The following is a 16,836-nucleotide window of genomic DNA, read 5'->3' as shown; positions in this document are numbered from 1 at the left end:
ATAGAGCAATGTTACTTGAGATTTCAAAAGGAAATTTAAGATGTAAAAAACAAGTAATGCTTCACAAAATATAAGGCATGGATAGACAACAGCTAATGCAGAGTATAACAAATATTTGACTGAAAATGTAAACAAATGTGAAGAAACCCTACCATACTTTAGAATGCTTAAGTAACTGTCCTAATTTTCTATAAAAATGACTAGATTTTTAAATGCTTTAAAATAGACATTGAGTTAAGACATTAAGAAAATGATGTTTTGAAGGGCTGGTTCACGATTTCCCTCAAAATTTTGTTTTTCACTCTTAATGATCAAAAGCTATTGTCTAATGTGTATAAAAGATGCTACATAAAAATTAAAGTTATACATCATGACAAAAACTCATCTAGAGAGTTTGTTATTTATTTTGTCAACAAAGATTGCGGTATTTTATTGTTTATGAAAATTTCAAAAGAAATCGATATCGATTTAAGTTTATTATATCGTTCACATTTAAAGCATTCTTTGGGTAAAATGTGTCATCTAAAAGTTAAAATTTGTGATCATGTCAAATTAAGATGGTTTATATTACAAAATTAACATTTCATTGGTGTATTTGTATACATGAAAAGACTTGAGTCTTTGTTTCCACAACACAGATTTAAGGCTAAAATACTACCTTTATTCTTGCATTCAAAAGCTCCATTTTTTACTCTCAACATTTAATCAGTTATATTTTTAATATTTAGCATCAAAAATGAAAAATATATTTTTAAAAAATCGTAAACCAGTCCCTTTAAGGAAACTGAAAATCATTCATTTTGCAGAGTAAAAAAAATAGTTGTTATGACGAATAATGATTAACTGGTTTTTTTTTTTTTGCATCTGTAAAACCTTTAAATGCTATTGCAATTAAGTTTTAAATTTACATAAGTAATACAAAACCCCACATTGCTCAACAAAAATCAATGAAAATAAAACCAGTGATCAGCAAACTCAGGATTAAACAACACAACCAGGGAAAGGTTTATGGCACACTAGTAATGTATCCGTTTTCAAAGGGCAATGTTGTTGAAATTATACTTAATAAATAATACTTCAGCAAATTGAATAAAAAAAACTTCAATGATTTCACATTCATAAATTTTTCATCATACAATACAAATATGAGTAAATAATTAGCACATTATCTTTTGGGATCATTGATGAAAAAAAAATTACAAAATAAGATATGCTGGATTCTTGAATGTTACAACTTCAACATTTTAAATTACAGTGTTAACTATTTGTCTTGGATTAAAATAAAGTTCAGCAATCCCCCGTTATAATGCCATCCCCGCATATCGCCAAAAAAGTCAAAGTCCTGTTTTCCTTGCTATGTAAAACCCCGTCATAACGCCATCCCTGGCATACCGCCATCCTATTCGCAGGTAGGATTTGGTCAATTTCCGTTATAATCATCCCCGCTAATTATCGCGAATCAACGGCAAGAAAATTGGAGTGAGCAGGCTTACATAAAAGCAATTATCCGCCATTAGTCATCAAGGTATCAACGTTTGGATCAGATAATAAGTTACGAAAATTGTAATCAACCGAGTTCAAATATGCATAATTATTTTTGAAATCTGAGTATGGCGGACATACCGAAGTCTAAGCGTGTTGGACATAAAGCAATAACTGGAAATCGTTAAATACCCCTACCATTACGAGTCATTTACGACTACTGGACGCCAGGATTATCCAGGCATCCAAAGCACGATGTAGTAGATAAAATTTGTTCGATTTGTTATGACAGCTGTACACATACCCCCCTCCCCCGATATAATGCCAAAATTGCCGAAGTATAAATGTTGACGTTCAAAGGGGGATGGGGATCACTATATAACAATACATGAAAATCAAGTATTCAAGTCCACGAAAAGACAAAACAAGTACTTAATGTTTTTTGGTAACAGTGTTACAAAATAACATGTATTGGATTCTTAAATGGTACAAATCAACAGCAACATTTTAAATAACAGTCCTGAGTATTTGTCTTGGATCAATGAAAATCAAGTATCTCAATCCACGAAGGGACGAAGGAAGTACTTAATGTTTTTTGGTATCTGACAGTGTTACAAAATAACATCCATAGGATTCTTAAATGATACAACTTCAACAGTAACATTTGAAATAACAGTGTTGACTATTTGTCTTGGATGAAAATTAAGTATATCAATACATGAAAATCAAGTATCGAAGTCCATGAAGGGATAAAACACTGAATCCAAAGTAATAGTTAATGGTTTTAAGCATCAGTGTTTATGTTGTAAACACAGTTAGATGCGGTGATGCATCCAGAAAATGAGATTGGCAAGTGCTCAGTGATATATATTAAGGTTTCATTATTGTGTCCGTTTGGTATCTTTTTATGCACAGCAATTTCAATAACACCTTTAAACATCGTTATTGTCTGGTCTGTCTTGTCTTCCGATTGGTATAGAAATAAAGCTCTCACATTCTTTTCTTTGGAGCTTTCTTGCCCTCAACACACTGGAAATTGTCCTTTCACCAATTTCTTTTGACGACATGCTAGGCAAGAAAAACTTATCGTTAGAATGTTTATAGACATGTTTCAAAAAGAGTGTAATACAGCAAAAAAGTTGTTCAACATTTGTCCAGCATTCCTGCCAACTACATATTCTGAACTAACAGGTTCGTAATAATATTACCGGTCAAAAAATATTCAACTTCGTCATAATCATGATTCCAGTTCTGCAAATTACAAGGTATATCTCTGTAAAAACAACTATCCACTGGACCCACCATGGTTCAAAATATATGAATATAAATCCGTCCCATGTTATTGTAGCAAGAGTACAAAACTTCAAACCCCATGAAATTGCAAAAAGAGGCTCACAGACCTTATATGTCACTTGAGTGAAAACAGTATCACTACTCCCTGTTCTGAATATCTAAGCGAATTTCTAATGTTTAACTGGGGTATGTAATTTATTTCTGTACACAATTTGAAAACTGTACAATGAAATATGTTTGATTTATCGTGTCACAAAAAAGTGTTCATAATAACAAAGACAACAAACAGACAGACAAAGTGAAATGACCCTAAATTATATAGGCACCTTCCTCTTACTGTAAATTATTTTTCTAAAAAATTAGAAAAATGTACAATAAAAACTCTTGAGTTATCGTGTCACAAAGAAAGTGTTGATGGACAGATAATGTGATTACTACAGGGCTCCCTGCATTCATGCCGGGCCCTAATAAGTTCCCCTTGCTCATTATCACTATATACTCACTTTCATTGCTAGATGTTTAGATGTAAGAAGAATATTTCAAAGAAATACATCAATTTTACAATTTTACCCCAGAATGAAGGCCCCTTTGGAGAGGGGGGGGGGGGGGAGGGGTCAATGAAATTTACAATTTCCAGTCTCCTTCACCTACAGATACTATATAACGGACGCCGCACGCCGACCAATAGTAATGCGTCACCCGACTGATTCAAATGGCCCCCAAAAATCAAAATTCTTCATTGTTTTAAAAAGTATTTGTTATCATTAAATATTTACATTTGCAACTGTTTTCTCCTACATAACACTATTACGAGCAATACGTATTTATTTCTGGATAAATCTACTACGGGGTCAACAGAGGTCACGGCTGTGCGTATGAACATTTGTTAAAAGTAGGTAACAGGTACTACTTTTACTAAGGCAATACACATCTATTAATCGCTCTCACTTACTACAGAAATCTTTCAATAGATGAAATCAACACCACAAAATGTATTTACGGTTTTATTTGTATTCCAAGCAGTGGACTTTCATCAATAATTGATAAAAGCATAACTGTAAACAATGTCTTTAGTTACTAGCCTACTAGGCCTAATGTATGTCTAAAATTTCGTCTGCTACAACTTCACCTTGGTTATCGGTGATGCGGAATTGTACCTACTGCTAGACGATGACATTAGGCTTTAGCAAAAAGGTCGTTCACAGAATGTATGGCCGATAAGTCGTGAACGTGCATTAAGACCTACACACCACACTGCTTCCGTGCCACAGCAGCCATAGTGCTTGATGTCGGTTTCCAAGTTTATGTCGGGACATCGAAGCGAGGCGTCGTTAAAAACCTATTACAAAAAATTATCGAGTCAAAAGAAGCGTTCAGTGAGGTCATGTTTATCAACAATTACATATCCAAATCCAAACCGTCCCTTACCTTCGTGCAGTTCCACATTCTCTGCGATGTTCAGTTCTTTCCGGAGATTCATCTGAGCTGCGTCCTCTGTCGAGTTGTCCTGTCTATAAATAATTTGCCTACACCTGACGACTGCCGCCCTGTTCTTCATGTTCCTCCATCTCAGTCTTCTGTTAACTCCGTAATATCCACAGAATATCTTTCAAAGTCGGTCTTCAACGTCTTCACTTTTCAAAAGTCAAAGCGCATCACAACTCTAAGTGTAACACTGCGCATACCCGTTTAAATCATAATTCCCCCACCCCCTAAAATTAGACACATGGAAGAGTTTTCTATTATATACTCCCGAGTTAATGTATAAGTATATGTTGATATACTTGCTTTCTAGCGTCTTAATAATTAAAACAGTTCTTCATTTTATAGAACTTTGTTTTGTGTTGTCGTCATTTTGAACATATATGACGCTTCGTTGTGGACGTCAACAATTTGAAATGTATGGAAACGTGTTGTTAACACAATTCAGCAATGTTACCGACCAAAAATGTAAATATAAGTAATAAGGTGTCATTTTAAAATATTTATCGGGATATAAATACGGGTTTCTACATGATTAAATTTTGTCACGTGACCAACCCGTATTTATATCCCGATAAATATTTTTAAATGATACCTTATTTCTTAAATGTTACAGTCAAAACATTTCACTTCAGTACAATACAGCACAAAACAGCATATACATTAATTAGTTCATATGAACACGCCCCCCTAGTTAGGTTATCTCAAGAGTATAAGTATATGGCGCAAATCGAAGGAGTCCGATTTTAATTAGGTCGATTGTCCAGTTTGACCCTTGACCCTGTGACCTCAAAATAAATAAGGGTCATTTACTCTTCTTTGAAAGGGGAATAACAATATGCATTATCTGATATATATTGCGCAGATTTCATAGACACCAACTTCTAAATCATCTGTTATGGTTATGATTTTGTTTTTGATGTCACTTGTGCAATTATTGAAGTCACTATCATTCTCAAATGCCTTCAACTCGCCATTAGTTGGATCAGCGACATTCAAGGTACTTGACATTAACTACAAAAGAAAATTCCAACAATATGAATAAATGTGTATGGCCATTATAGGCCCAACAAATTGAGATACATGCCAGATTAACTCCACCCCTTGAATGTGGAGTGTAGTATTATTATATTTCTATTTTACACAATACATGCAAGTTATTAACTCAGTATATGTTTGTAAACATCAGGAGCAATGTTTGAATAGAAAGGTCAAGCACAATGAAAGTGGATTAATGAAAAAAAAATATTACCTGGCATCTAGACTCTGAGGTTGTTGTAAGTTGAGGTACATGCATATACTGCTTGGGATATGCAGACGGTATCTGTACAACATCACCTTCTTCATGATTTAATTCAACGTTTTTACTGAATAGACATATTTTTGCCAACCCATCGGTGTCCTTCATTAAAAGGGACTTAACACTTAATGTTCCATCTCGGACTTGCTTTAGAGGGGAAACCTGCAATTTAATACCAAACTCACATCTTTAGTAATTTGTAAAGAACCAAAGCCACAAAGTACTAAAATTGGCCCTTTCGTCAAAATAAATGAGACTTTCACAGTTGATGCTCTACGAGTTATAGGTTACAGAACAATTTATTTTATAACTATATCTTTTCTAGTTTTCGTTTTACAGTCGTTGAAACTTTGTGTTGTTTTGCAACAGAAAAACTATATAACGTCATGATGTTGACGTTTTGGGAATCACAGTGTAATACACGAAAAATGGACGCATAGGTTAATATATATTTTTTGGGCTTATTCTGGTTGTAAATCACAACTGTTAAAATACTAGGAACTTGTATATTTTCTATCACGATGTTTAAATTTGTGATATATCCCCCCCCCCACTACATAACACTACATTTTTTTCCCGCTGTATTGGACATAATTGAAAAATCGTGATTAAAAATTCAAATTCCTTGCAGTGAAAGGACCACAGCAAATAGTAATGTTTTACCGTCTATCTCAAAGACGAGTTTATATTTTCAAGTTGCATATATCTATATGTATCAACTTCCATTAAAATTGATATAATTGAGAATAAAAAAGAGAGACAACTGTATAATTTTGGTTAAACTTGAGTACTTATAGTAACTAATTACAAAAATAGATTTTTGAAAGTATTAAAAAAAAAATAAAACACGGTGAACATTTAAAATTGTCGGCACCCCTGAGTAGTATAGAGCGAGGGAATATACGCGCCCTGGCGCAAGTTTTCACCGAAATTTTGCACGTTTGGTCAAGAGGTAAGCCAAGGGGGCGGACGTAAGGGAATGAACCAGTCAGAAGTCAGAGGGTGAGAGAAGGAACCAATCAGAATTTAGAAGGAAATATAGATTGTCAGGTTTAGAAATTTATCACGTGATGAAAGGGGTACCAGAGAGGATAATATATAATTATCCATTGAAAATTTTTCCCTTACATTGGGCCCCTCCGAAGAGAAAAATAAAAATCAATAAGTACTACTGCTGGTCAGTGGGGAAAAATCAATATAATCGCTGGTTATGAATAATAGATGACTTATTGATTTGGATAAAGAGATCGACGAGAGATGAAAACAATGATATTGTCGGTCAGTTTATGAATAATAAATGAATTATTGATAGGAAACTTCGCAGGATAAAAACATAATCTTTTCATTTTATGGTTCAATCTGCTAACTTAAAGATACGGAGAGTCGTTCAGAGTGTCCAATATCCGTGAGATTTCAATACGGGGATATGTTAGACGTTAAAGATGTAGACCTTATTTGTCATCAGGTCAATTGTTTAACCGTCAAATCTCATGGACTTTCTCAACAAATTTCTCGCAAGTATCCGTGGGCCGACATATATAGTGACCGGAAATCATTTCAGGGAAGAAATTTAGCTACGTTTAATACCAGAGGCGTCCCCTGTCACATCAAAATGTTTAAAAAAAACCAAATCACACAACCATAGTTTGTATGCTAGCTCAATGGGACTACGGGCGTTGCCATGGTGTTAGAAAAAAGAACAATCGCACAGCTGTGAATTGTCTCGGATATTGTGGCTTTACTGAAATAATTCGGTATATATAGTGTTAAGTCTTTCAAATGTAGACAAGGGTGACAAAATATCAATAACTGTTAAACCCTCTTATGCACGGTTGAACTATATCAAATTATTTATTTTAAAATGTGGAAAAAAGAGAGATAAATCTCAACTAAAGAGAGGATTTTTATTTTTATTCATGTAATTTGAGTGACATTGAATTTATCAATTGTACACATAATATGTCAAAACTTGATTCAAGGCCATGTATCCCGAAGACTGAGAAACCACGTTGAATTCAATGACTCAGACTGCATCTTCTCACAATTAAAAGTTTTCCCTCACGATCCAATGCATTCCGATTTGGTCATTTCCAAAGCCTGCGCTACCAGGGTCAATAAGGTCACTTTAAGTTCTATCTGTTTGGACGGCGGATCTCTATTTTTTTTTTTTTAGGTCCGCTTCCCACAATGTAACGTCCCTTGTGATCAGGTCTCTCTATTCCCTCCGAAATGTCTTGAAAATGTCGTATCCATTTTTCAAAATCGGGTACGTAAGGCATCCATTTACCAAGTTTGGCATCGTACATGTACTTCTATGGATCCCGTCTTCTTTTTTAAGAAAAAGAACACAGTGTACAGGTTTTTCTAGTTTCAAAGGTTGTAAATTACTTCCCCTTATAAACAATTGTAGTCTATCAAGATTCTGACTTCGTAATGGAAAGAAAAAAAGGGCGATCAAAGGTCAGGTGACCGTATACGGTTTCGCGTCCCAAATATGCTCCATTAGGTTCTACGACAGGTAAGGTCCGTAGTATCCGATACGAGGATCCATTGACGTAGGAATCTCCAATGATATCACAACACACGTGTAGACGTTCGTGGTAAGGCATGTGTAGAGAAATTTCTAGCAAAGCACATTCCCAACATCCATTTAAATCATAAGTTTTGGGAAGCACCACCGCAAAATCCCCAGGCGTGTTCCCGAAAATTTTGTTGTCGTCACTGCCCACAAACAAGTAATGTTGCATGTTTCTAATCTTTTGAATGAATTAGATTGTTGTTGCTCTTATGCTTTTAGACCATAAATAATTAAGATACCTGAATTCCAATAATGTAAGGTCTTCAATAAAAACTGAATGTTCACATTTACGTATTTATACACTAATATATAGTAAAACAATTTCACAACTACAGAGATACATCATTTAGAATAAAATGTCACTTAATTGAATGTATAAAGTTTGATCATGTATATCAGAAAAACACCCATTTTGTGAGTCTTGACTTCTTTTGAGACGACGACGTCATACTGTACCGTTGATTTACCACGACTGTTGGTAGTGGCGCGGCTGCAGTAATCGTTCCACATTTTGGCGGCGGCGGCGGAACTCCCCGTGTATTTTCTATGGCTGGAGGCGACGACGGCGGACTTGACCGCTGCGGTGACTGTGGAATCGATGGACTGTTGGGCGGCAGCGACGGTGATTTGCCTTTGTTTTGCATGGGAGATTGCGGCGGCGGCGGAGATTGGCGGTCTTTTAGCGGCGGCGGCGGTGGATTTAAAGCTGAGGTTCCTGTGATAATTAAAATAAATACATAAAGAAAATTTATATTAATGTACTAATGACACAAGGATATTAATTGTGCTTTCTACATAAATGTCCAGTACTTAAGATACCTGAATTCCAATAATGTAAGGTCTTTAATAAAAACTGAATGTTCACATTTACGTATTTATATACTAATATATAGTAAAACAATTTCACAACTAGAGAGATACACCATTTAGAATAAAATGTCACTTAATTGAAAGCACAAAGTTTGATAGTGTATATCAGAAAAGCACCCATTTTGTGAGTCTTGAATTTTTGGGGGAGCGGAGGCGTCGTACTGCCCCGTTGATTTACCACGACTGTTGGTAGTGGCGCGGCTGCAGTAATCGTTCCACATTTTGGCGGCGGCGGCGGAACTCCCCGTGTATTTTCTATGACTGGAGGCGGCGGCGGCGGACTTGACCGCTGCGGTGACTGTGGAATCGATGGACTGTTGGGCGGCAGCGGCGGTGATTTGCCTTTGTTTTGTATGGGAGATTGCGGCGGCGGCGGCGGCGGCGGAGATTGGCGGTCTTTTAGCGGCGGCGGCGGTGGATTTAAAGCTGAGGATCCTGACATGACTAAAATAAATACATAAAGAAAATTTATATTAATGTACTAATGACACAAGGATATTAATTGTGCTTTCTACATAAATGTGATTGATAGTCCTAGGTGTTTTTCGTAAATCTTGGACTTGCTATAAAAGGACTAAGACCAAGATTTACGAAAAACACCTAGGACTATCAATCACATTTATGTAGAAAGCACAATTAATATCCTTGTGTCATTAGTACATTAATATAAATTTTCTTTATGTATTTATTTTAGTCATGTCAGGATTCTCAGCTTTAAATCTACCGCCGCCGCCGCTAAAAGACCGCCAATCTCCGCCGCCGCCGCCGCCGCCGCCGCCGCCGCCGCAATCTCCCATACAAAACAAAGGCAAATCACCGCCGCTGCCGCCCAACAGTCCATCGATTCCACAGTCACCGCAGCGGTCAAGTCCGCCGCCGCCGCCTCCAGTCATAGAAAATACACGGGGAGTTCCGCCGCCGCCGCCAAAATGTGGAACGATTACTGCAGCCGCGCCACTACCAACAGTCGTGGTAAATCAACGGGGCAGTACGACGCCTCCGCTCCCCCAAAAATTCAAGACTCACAAAATGGGTGCTTTTCTGATATACACTATCAAACTTTGTGCTTTCAATTAAGTGACATTTTATTCTAAATGGTGTATCTCTCTAGTTGTGAAATTGTTTTACTATATATTAGTATATAAATACGTAAATGTGAACATTCAGTTTTTATTAAAGACCTTACATTATTGGAATTCAGGTATCTTAAGTACTGGACATTTATGTAGAAAGCACAATTAATATCCTTGTGTCATTAGTACATTAATATAAATTTTCTTTATGTATTTATTTTAATTATCACAGGAACCTCAGCTTTAAATCCACCGCCGCCGCCGCTAAAAGACCGCCAATCTCCGCCGCCGCCGCAATCTCCCATGCAAAACAAAGGCAAATCACCGTCGCTGCCGCCCAACAGTCCATCGATTCCACAGTCACCGCAGCGGTCAAGTCCGCCGTCGTCGCCTCCAGCCATAGAAAATACACGGGAAATTCCGCCGCCGCCGCCAAAATGTGGAACGATTACTGCAGCCGCGCCACTACCAACAGTCGTGGTAAATCAACGGGACAATTTGACGTCGTCGTCTCAAAAGAAGTCAAGAATCACAAAATGGGTGTTTTTCTGATATACATGATCAAACTTTATACATTCAATTAAGTGACATTTTATTCTAAATGATGTATCTCTGTAGTTGTGAAATTGTTTTACTATATATTAGTGTATAAATACGTAAATGTGAACATTCAGTTTTTATTGAAGACCTTACATTATTGGAATTCAGGTATCTTAATTATTTATGGTCTAAAAGCATAAGAGCAACAACAATCTAATTCATTCAAAAGATTAGAAACATGCAACATTACTTGTTTGTGGGCAGTGACGACAACAAAATTTTCGGGAACACGCCTGGGGATTTTGCGGTGGTGCTTCCCAAAACTTATGATTTAAATGGATGTTGGGAATGTGCTTTGCTAGAAATTGCTCTACACATGCCTTACCACGAACGTCTACACGTGTGTTGTGATATCATTGGAGATTCCTACGTCAATGGATCCTCGTATCGGATACTACGGACCTTACCTGTCGTAGAACCTAATGGAGCATATTTGGGACGCGAAACCGTATACGGTCACCTGACCTTTGATCGCCCTTTTTTCTTTCCATTACGAAGTCAGAATCTTGATAGATTACAATTGTTTATAAGGGGAAGTAATTTACAACCTTTGAAACTAGAAAAACCTGCACACTGTGTACTTTTACTCAAAAAAGAAGACGGGATCCATAGAAGTACATGTACGATGCCAAACTTGGTAAATGGATGCCTTACGTACCCGATTTTGAAAAATGGATACGACATTTTCAAGACATTTCGGAGGGAATAGAGAGACCCGATCACAAGGGACGTTACATTGTGGGAAGCGGATCTAAAAAAAAAAAATAGAGATCCGCCATCCAAACAGATAGAACTTAAAGTGACCTTATTGACCCTGGTAGCGCAGGCTTTGGAAATGACCAAATCGGAATGCATTGGATCGTGAGGGAAAACTTTTAATTGTGAGAAGATGCAGTCTGAGTCATTGAATTCAACGTGGTTTCTCAGTCTTCGGGATACATGGCCTTGAATCAAGTTTTGACATATTATGTGTACAATTGATAAATTCAATGTCACTCAAATTACATGAATAAAAATAAAAATCCTCTCTTTAGTTGAGATTTATCTCTCTTTTTTCCACATTTTAAAATAAATAAGTTGATATAGTTCAACCGTGCATAAGAGGATTAACAGTTGTTGATATTTTGTCACCCTTGTCTACATTTGAAAGACTTAACACTATATATACCGAATTATTTCAGTAAAGCCACAATATCCGAGACAATTCACAGCTTTGCGATTGTTCTTTTTTCTAACATCATGGCAACGCCCGTAGTCCCATTGAGCTAGCATACAAACTATGGTTGTGTGATTGGTTTTTTTTAAACATTTTGATGTGACCGGGGACGCCTCTGGTATTAAACGTAGCTAAATTTCTTCCCTGAAATGATTTCCGGTCACTATATATGTCGGCCCACGGATACTTGCGAGAAATTTGTTGAGAAAGTCCATGAGATTTGACGGTTAAACAATTGACCTGATGACAAATAAGGTCTACATCTTTAACGTCTAACAAATCCCCGTATTGAAATCTCACGGACATTGGACACTCTGAACGACTCTCCGTATCTTTAAGTTAGCAGATTGAACCATAAAATGAAAAGATTATGTTTTTATCCTGCGAAGTTTCCTATCAATAATTCATTTATTATTCATAAACTGACCGACAATATCATTGTTTTCATCTCTCATCGATCTCTTTATCCAAATCAATAAGTCATCTATTATTCATAACCAGCAATTATATTGATTTTTCCCCATTGACCAGCAGTATTACTTATTGATTTTTATTTTTCTCTTCGGAGGGGCCCAATGTAAGGGAAAAATTTTCAATGGATAATTATATATTATCCTCTCTGGTACCCCTTTCATCACGTGATAAATTTCTAAACCTGACAATCTATATTTCCTTCTAAATTCTGATTGGTTCCTTCTCTCACCCTCTGGCTTCTGATTGGTTCATTCCCTTACGTCCGCCCCCTTGGCTTACCTCTTGACCAAACGTGCAAAATTTCGGTGAAAACTTGCGCCAGGGCGCGTATATTCCCTCGCTCTATACTACTCCTCTGAAGTCTCAATTTTCAGAGCGAGGTAGACCTTTAAGTCCACGGAGGTCTGACATATGTGCCTCCTTCATGCCACCGTGTACCTTCGTGTGATAAAAAAAAATACTAAGGGAAATATTAGTGGGTGAAAATTAAAACGTATAAAACGGCGATTTGTATATATTTATATCCTGTAATGATATATATTATTGTAAATTTAAAATAGTAATCTAATTTCAAAAAATGTGCCTTCACTGTCTATCTTTAAAGAATTATCATACTAATTTGATAACTTACTTAAATTGTTTACATGTTGGAGTTTGCTATTCGAAACAATTCATCTTAATTACCCTTAACTTATGACGTCCGTTCTGTATTAACTTTTCACGTTTATATGTTTGAAGCAGATATAGAGTGGACAGTGTCGCTAAATGGATTTTAATTATTTCTAAGTAGAAACCTCAACATGTTTGTAAATCGGGATTATTTCTTGTATAAAGATATATCAAGATATTGATATATATCCGTATGCAGACTTCCCCGCAGACGTTCACACCTTTATGAAACGCCCATGATAGTCTCGACATCCCGTACACAAACACCTGTACGTGTTTGTCGGCACATTGTTTCGCAACACGAGTTCACCAAATAAAAAAAGGATCATTTGACTTTGAAAATGAACAAACGAATATCACATGGTATAGATTGGCATTGATTTCAATTTGTTAAATAGCATGAATTATAGCAGCTCAAAGAAATGTGGACCATAAAATGACAAGTAAAAGCATTGGTTTATTTGTGCGATTATTTTAAAAGATTGACATTTATATTAGTGCTCCACGTCTTTTAATGTATAATTTTTATTGTAATTAAGAATATTAGATGATTTAGATCTGCTGTATACATGTTACAGGTAGTGTAGAAATATCAAAAAATGTACAGTTGACAACGCTATCGAAATAAGAATGCGGACGATTTTTTGTTTATTCAGTGACTTACGAGCTTACCCGTCTTCTGAATGAAAGTTATAAAACATACTATTTTTTTGGTCAGTTATAACACCCGAAAACGGGGGTAAAAATCATCTTCGCTTGCCATAGGTTTTGGGTCCATTCTGCTCTTCGTGGACTGAATATATTTTGCTATCGAAGATGGAAAAAATAATTTTAAAAATGCCTAGATTGTCCGCTTGCATAAACACGTATTAAGGTGGTAAAAAATCTAGTAAATCCAATGAAGTTGTAGTGATATAGATTATATATTTCATTTTTGACTGAGAATGCGTTAGATAGCTAGGCACGTAACATCGGTTTAAAAAAGGGAGGGGGGGGGGGGAGCAGTCCCAACTCGCGCCAGCCGAATAATTTAACATGGAAAAAGGGGAAATTAAATATATCAGAATGAAGTGGAATGGTTAATTAATAAGAATAATATTGTACATTTAAGATTTGATTAAACTTCCCCTACCTGTATACAATTATTGATAATCTCTCCCCCCTCTCTCTCTTTATCTCTCTCTCTCTCTCTCTCTCTCTCTCTCTCTCTCTCTCTCTCTCTCTCTCTCTCACGAAGTTATAGATTCAGTACTGTTGTATAGCGTGTATGGATAGAAGCAACTAAAATGCAAATCGTCAAATAATGTTGTTTATATATTTTTGTGTGTGAACTAATTGCATTTGAAACTGAGATTTTAAAACATCCTAACAGTAGACTTGGATGGGTTCATATGGCGACTTATCCATTGCACACTTAAAGAAATTGAATTTAGGAGGGGGACTGGGACAGTTTGAGTGGATGAAGACCACCACCCACCACCGCCACCACACGCATGTACACACTTTAAGCTTTTGAAGATTGTACAATTTAAGCACAATTTCCTGTTGCTATTGTAGGCTGGATTATTAAATTAAGATATATTTATTGGAACAACACACGTCCAGTTTATTAATTGGCAAAACATATATAATATAGAATTCAGTCCGTCTGTCATAATTTAATTTTACTTGTATCACGCAATTCTGAAAAAAAATATGTGTTTATATTGTATAATTGTAACTTGGCATGGGGACACGCCTCCTTGACAACCAAGACGACACTATTTTTCCTTTTCTAATTTTACATTGGACAATGGAACACTGATACGTTGATAGGCCTTTGAACTAGACCATGGAATTAAAAATCAACGGAATTAAACATGCACAATAAATACTGGGTTTTTTTTTTGTCTAAAACAAAAAGCAAAACGCACAGTCTTGGTTTACAAGTAGTTACATAAAAATAAAAAATAAAAAACTCTTGACATGTACAACGATATCATAAGTGAAATAAAAAAAAAACCCACCGGTATATCGAGTATTTTCATATGGGGGTTACTTGATCCGCCTATCGAAGCATAAAATGCGTCATGAATGTCTTACAACAGATGACGTCATGTCTCATCGATAACATGTGGATCGCTATCTATGAATTGCTTACATAATTTACTGTGTCGGATTTAACTGGCGGCAATGCTGCATGCTATGGTAAGTCATATTTTAGTTTAAATCTTTTAGTTTGAATTTCTTTTTCCCTGACCAGGCCATGCTAATATTCAGCCCGAAACTTGGATGTACTGTAAATCAAAGAAGGACTTTCTCCCAATGTACGTAAACTTAGGTTAAATAAAACAGTTATTTCGAATGTTGACAGTCTAAATCTGCGTAGTAACAATTTTGTAAAATAAATAAAGCAAAAACTATTCTATATGATATCAGTACCATACAAGAATACTTGCGTGAAGCCTGAATATTTTCTGATATCCCAAAGTGAAAGAAGACGCCGCGACGCGCCATGTTCATTTCAGTCACTAGGCCTAACAGTGTCGGTAACTGTCGTTTTGTTCAATGATAATGTTTATGTTTATAATGTAAAACTACCAAAATTGTACACAGTTTTTAAGCAACGATGCAATGAAGATGTATTGTGAACGACTTTAAAAGATGAAAACAACTAGGTATTGAAAATGAACATCTATAGTAAAAGGGTAAAACAAGCTGCTACCAAAAACTATTATTAGGTGTGGGAAATTCCCTTGCTTTAAAAATAAACACCGAACTAAAATGACCTATATACATGACACGAAATAAAAAACAGTTTCCTTCTCCATAAGATACTTAAACCAGCCATATTTTCTGTAAAATTCAAGTTTACCACCACCAGCGCATTATAACCGTAATATTTTTCAGCAATCCGGAATATCGTTTTTTGAAAAATAAAAATAGTGCTCCTAGCTCGCCCTAAAATATTTTTGCATTTATGGTCAATTGAAAAGGTGTATATTATAAAAATACTTTAAATATTTTGGGCGAGATGAAACCAGTATGGCAAAACCTTTACAAAATAACCAGTTTTTGGTGAAAAATGACAAATATACGGTACCATATCCGGTTCTGGTATGTATACAGCTTTAGTTGTGCTCCTATTTTTAAAATCTAACATGTTTTTTTAAAACCCCGCATTCTGATACATATTTATAACACCAATACTCGTATTCAACATTTACTTTCATTTTTATATATATTTTAAGGGCCATATTTTGGGGTTTGTGAATCAGGTTCTTTACCATTTGGATTCAAAAAAATGACGGATTTTTTTTTTTTTTTTTGTATTTCTTTCCGTGATATTTGCTGCTTACTTTAACAATTTCACCAGTCACAGTTGATTTTGATGGTGATTGTAACGCTGATGGCAAATTCTGAACTACTCCTTGTGGTGGGATATCTTCTGGCAATGGTGGAATTTGCAGTGTGGAGTTAACATTCACAGGGACAGCGTATGCAACAATAGTGTCTTTGGTCACCCAGAGTCCATTCTCTCCTTTCAAAACAGCATTTTAAAACTTGTATGTCAGGCCTTCCTTAAATATTCCATATTTTCCAGCCAGGTATACTCTTACATGGAAAGTTTTCATGTTTTCTACAAACACCAGATTAAAGTATTTCATCATTTTATCTGTCTTGGATTTTTCATAAGACTGAATTTCTTTAGATACTCTGCAGACTTTGAGAATTCTGGTGTTATCCTTCCAAAGAAAAAAGTTTAAGTTTTTATATTATAGAGAACTTTTGATACCGGTTGTTAGAATGTGTTGGTTTA

The 16,836-nt window shown here is 35.8% G+C and overlaps 1 protein-coding gene and 1 long non-coding RNA gene across 22 annotated transcripts in view; one reads left to right on the top strand and one right to left on the bottom strand.

Annotated features, from left to right (window-relative positions):
* LOC125666012 (leucine-rich repeat-containing protein 15-like) overlaps positions 1 to 16,836 on the top strand; it is a 304,143-nt gene that overhangs the window by 49,776 nt on the left and 237,531 nt on the right. The window lies entirely within an intron of this gene.
* LOC130050769 (uncharacterized) lies at positions 3,766 to 4,750 on the bottom strand. The gene is made up of 2 exons (XR_008799030.1): positions 4,204 to 4,750; positions 3,766 to 4,114 (listed from the first exon to the last, which is right to left on the bottom strand). It is a non-coding gene; the product is annotated as an uncharacterized LOC130050769 (long non-coding RNA).

Source organism: Ostrea edulis, chromosome 10 (assembly GCF_947568905.1).
Source record: "Ostrea edulis chromosome 10, xbOstEdul1.1, whole genome shotgun sequence".
In the NCBI taxonomy this organism is placed as follows: domain Eukaryota; kingdom Metazoa; phylum Mollusca; class Bivalvia; order Ostreida; family Ostreidae; genus Ostrea; species Ostrea edulis.
The sequence above is the reverse complement of the archived record's forward strand: the minus strand, read 5'-3'. Positions and strand labels throughout refer to the sequence as shown.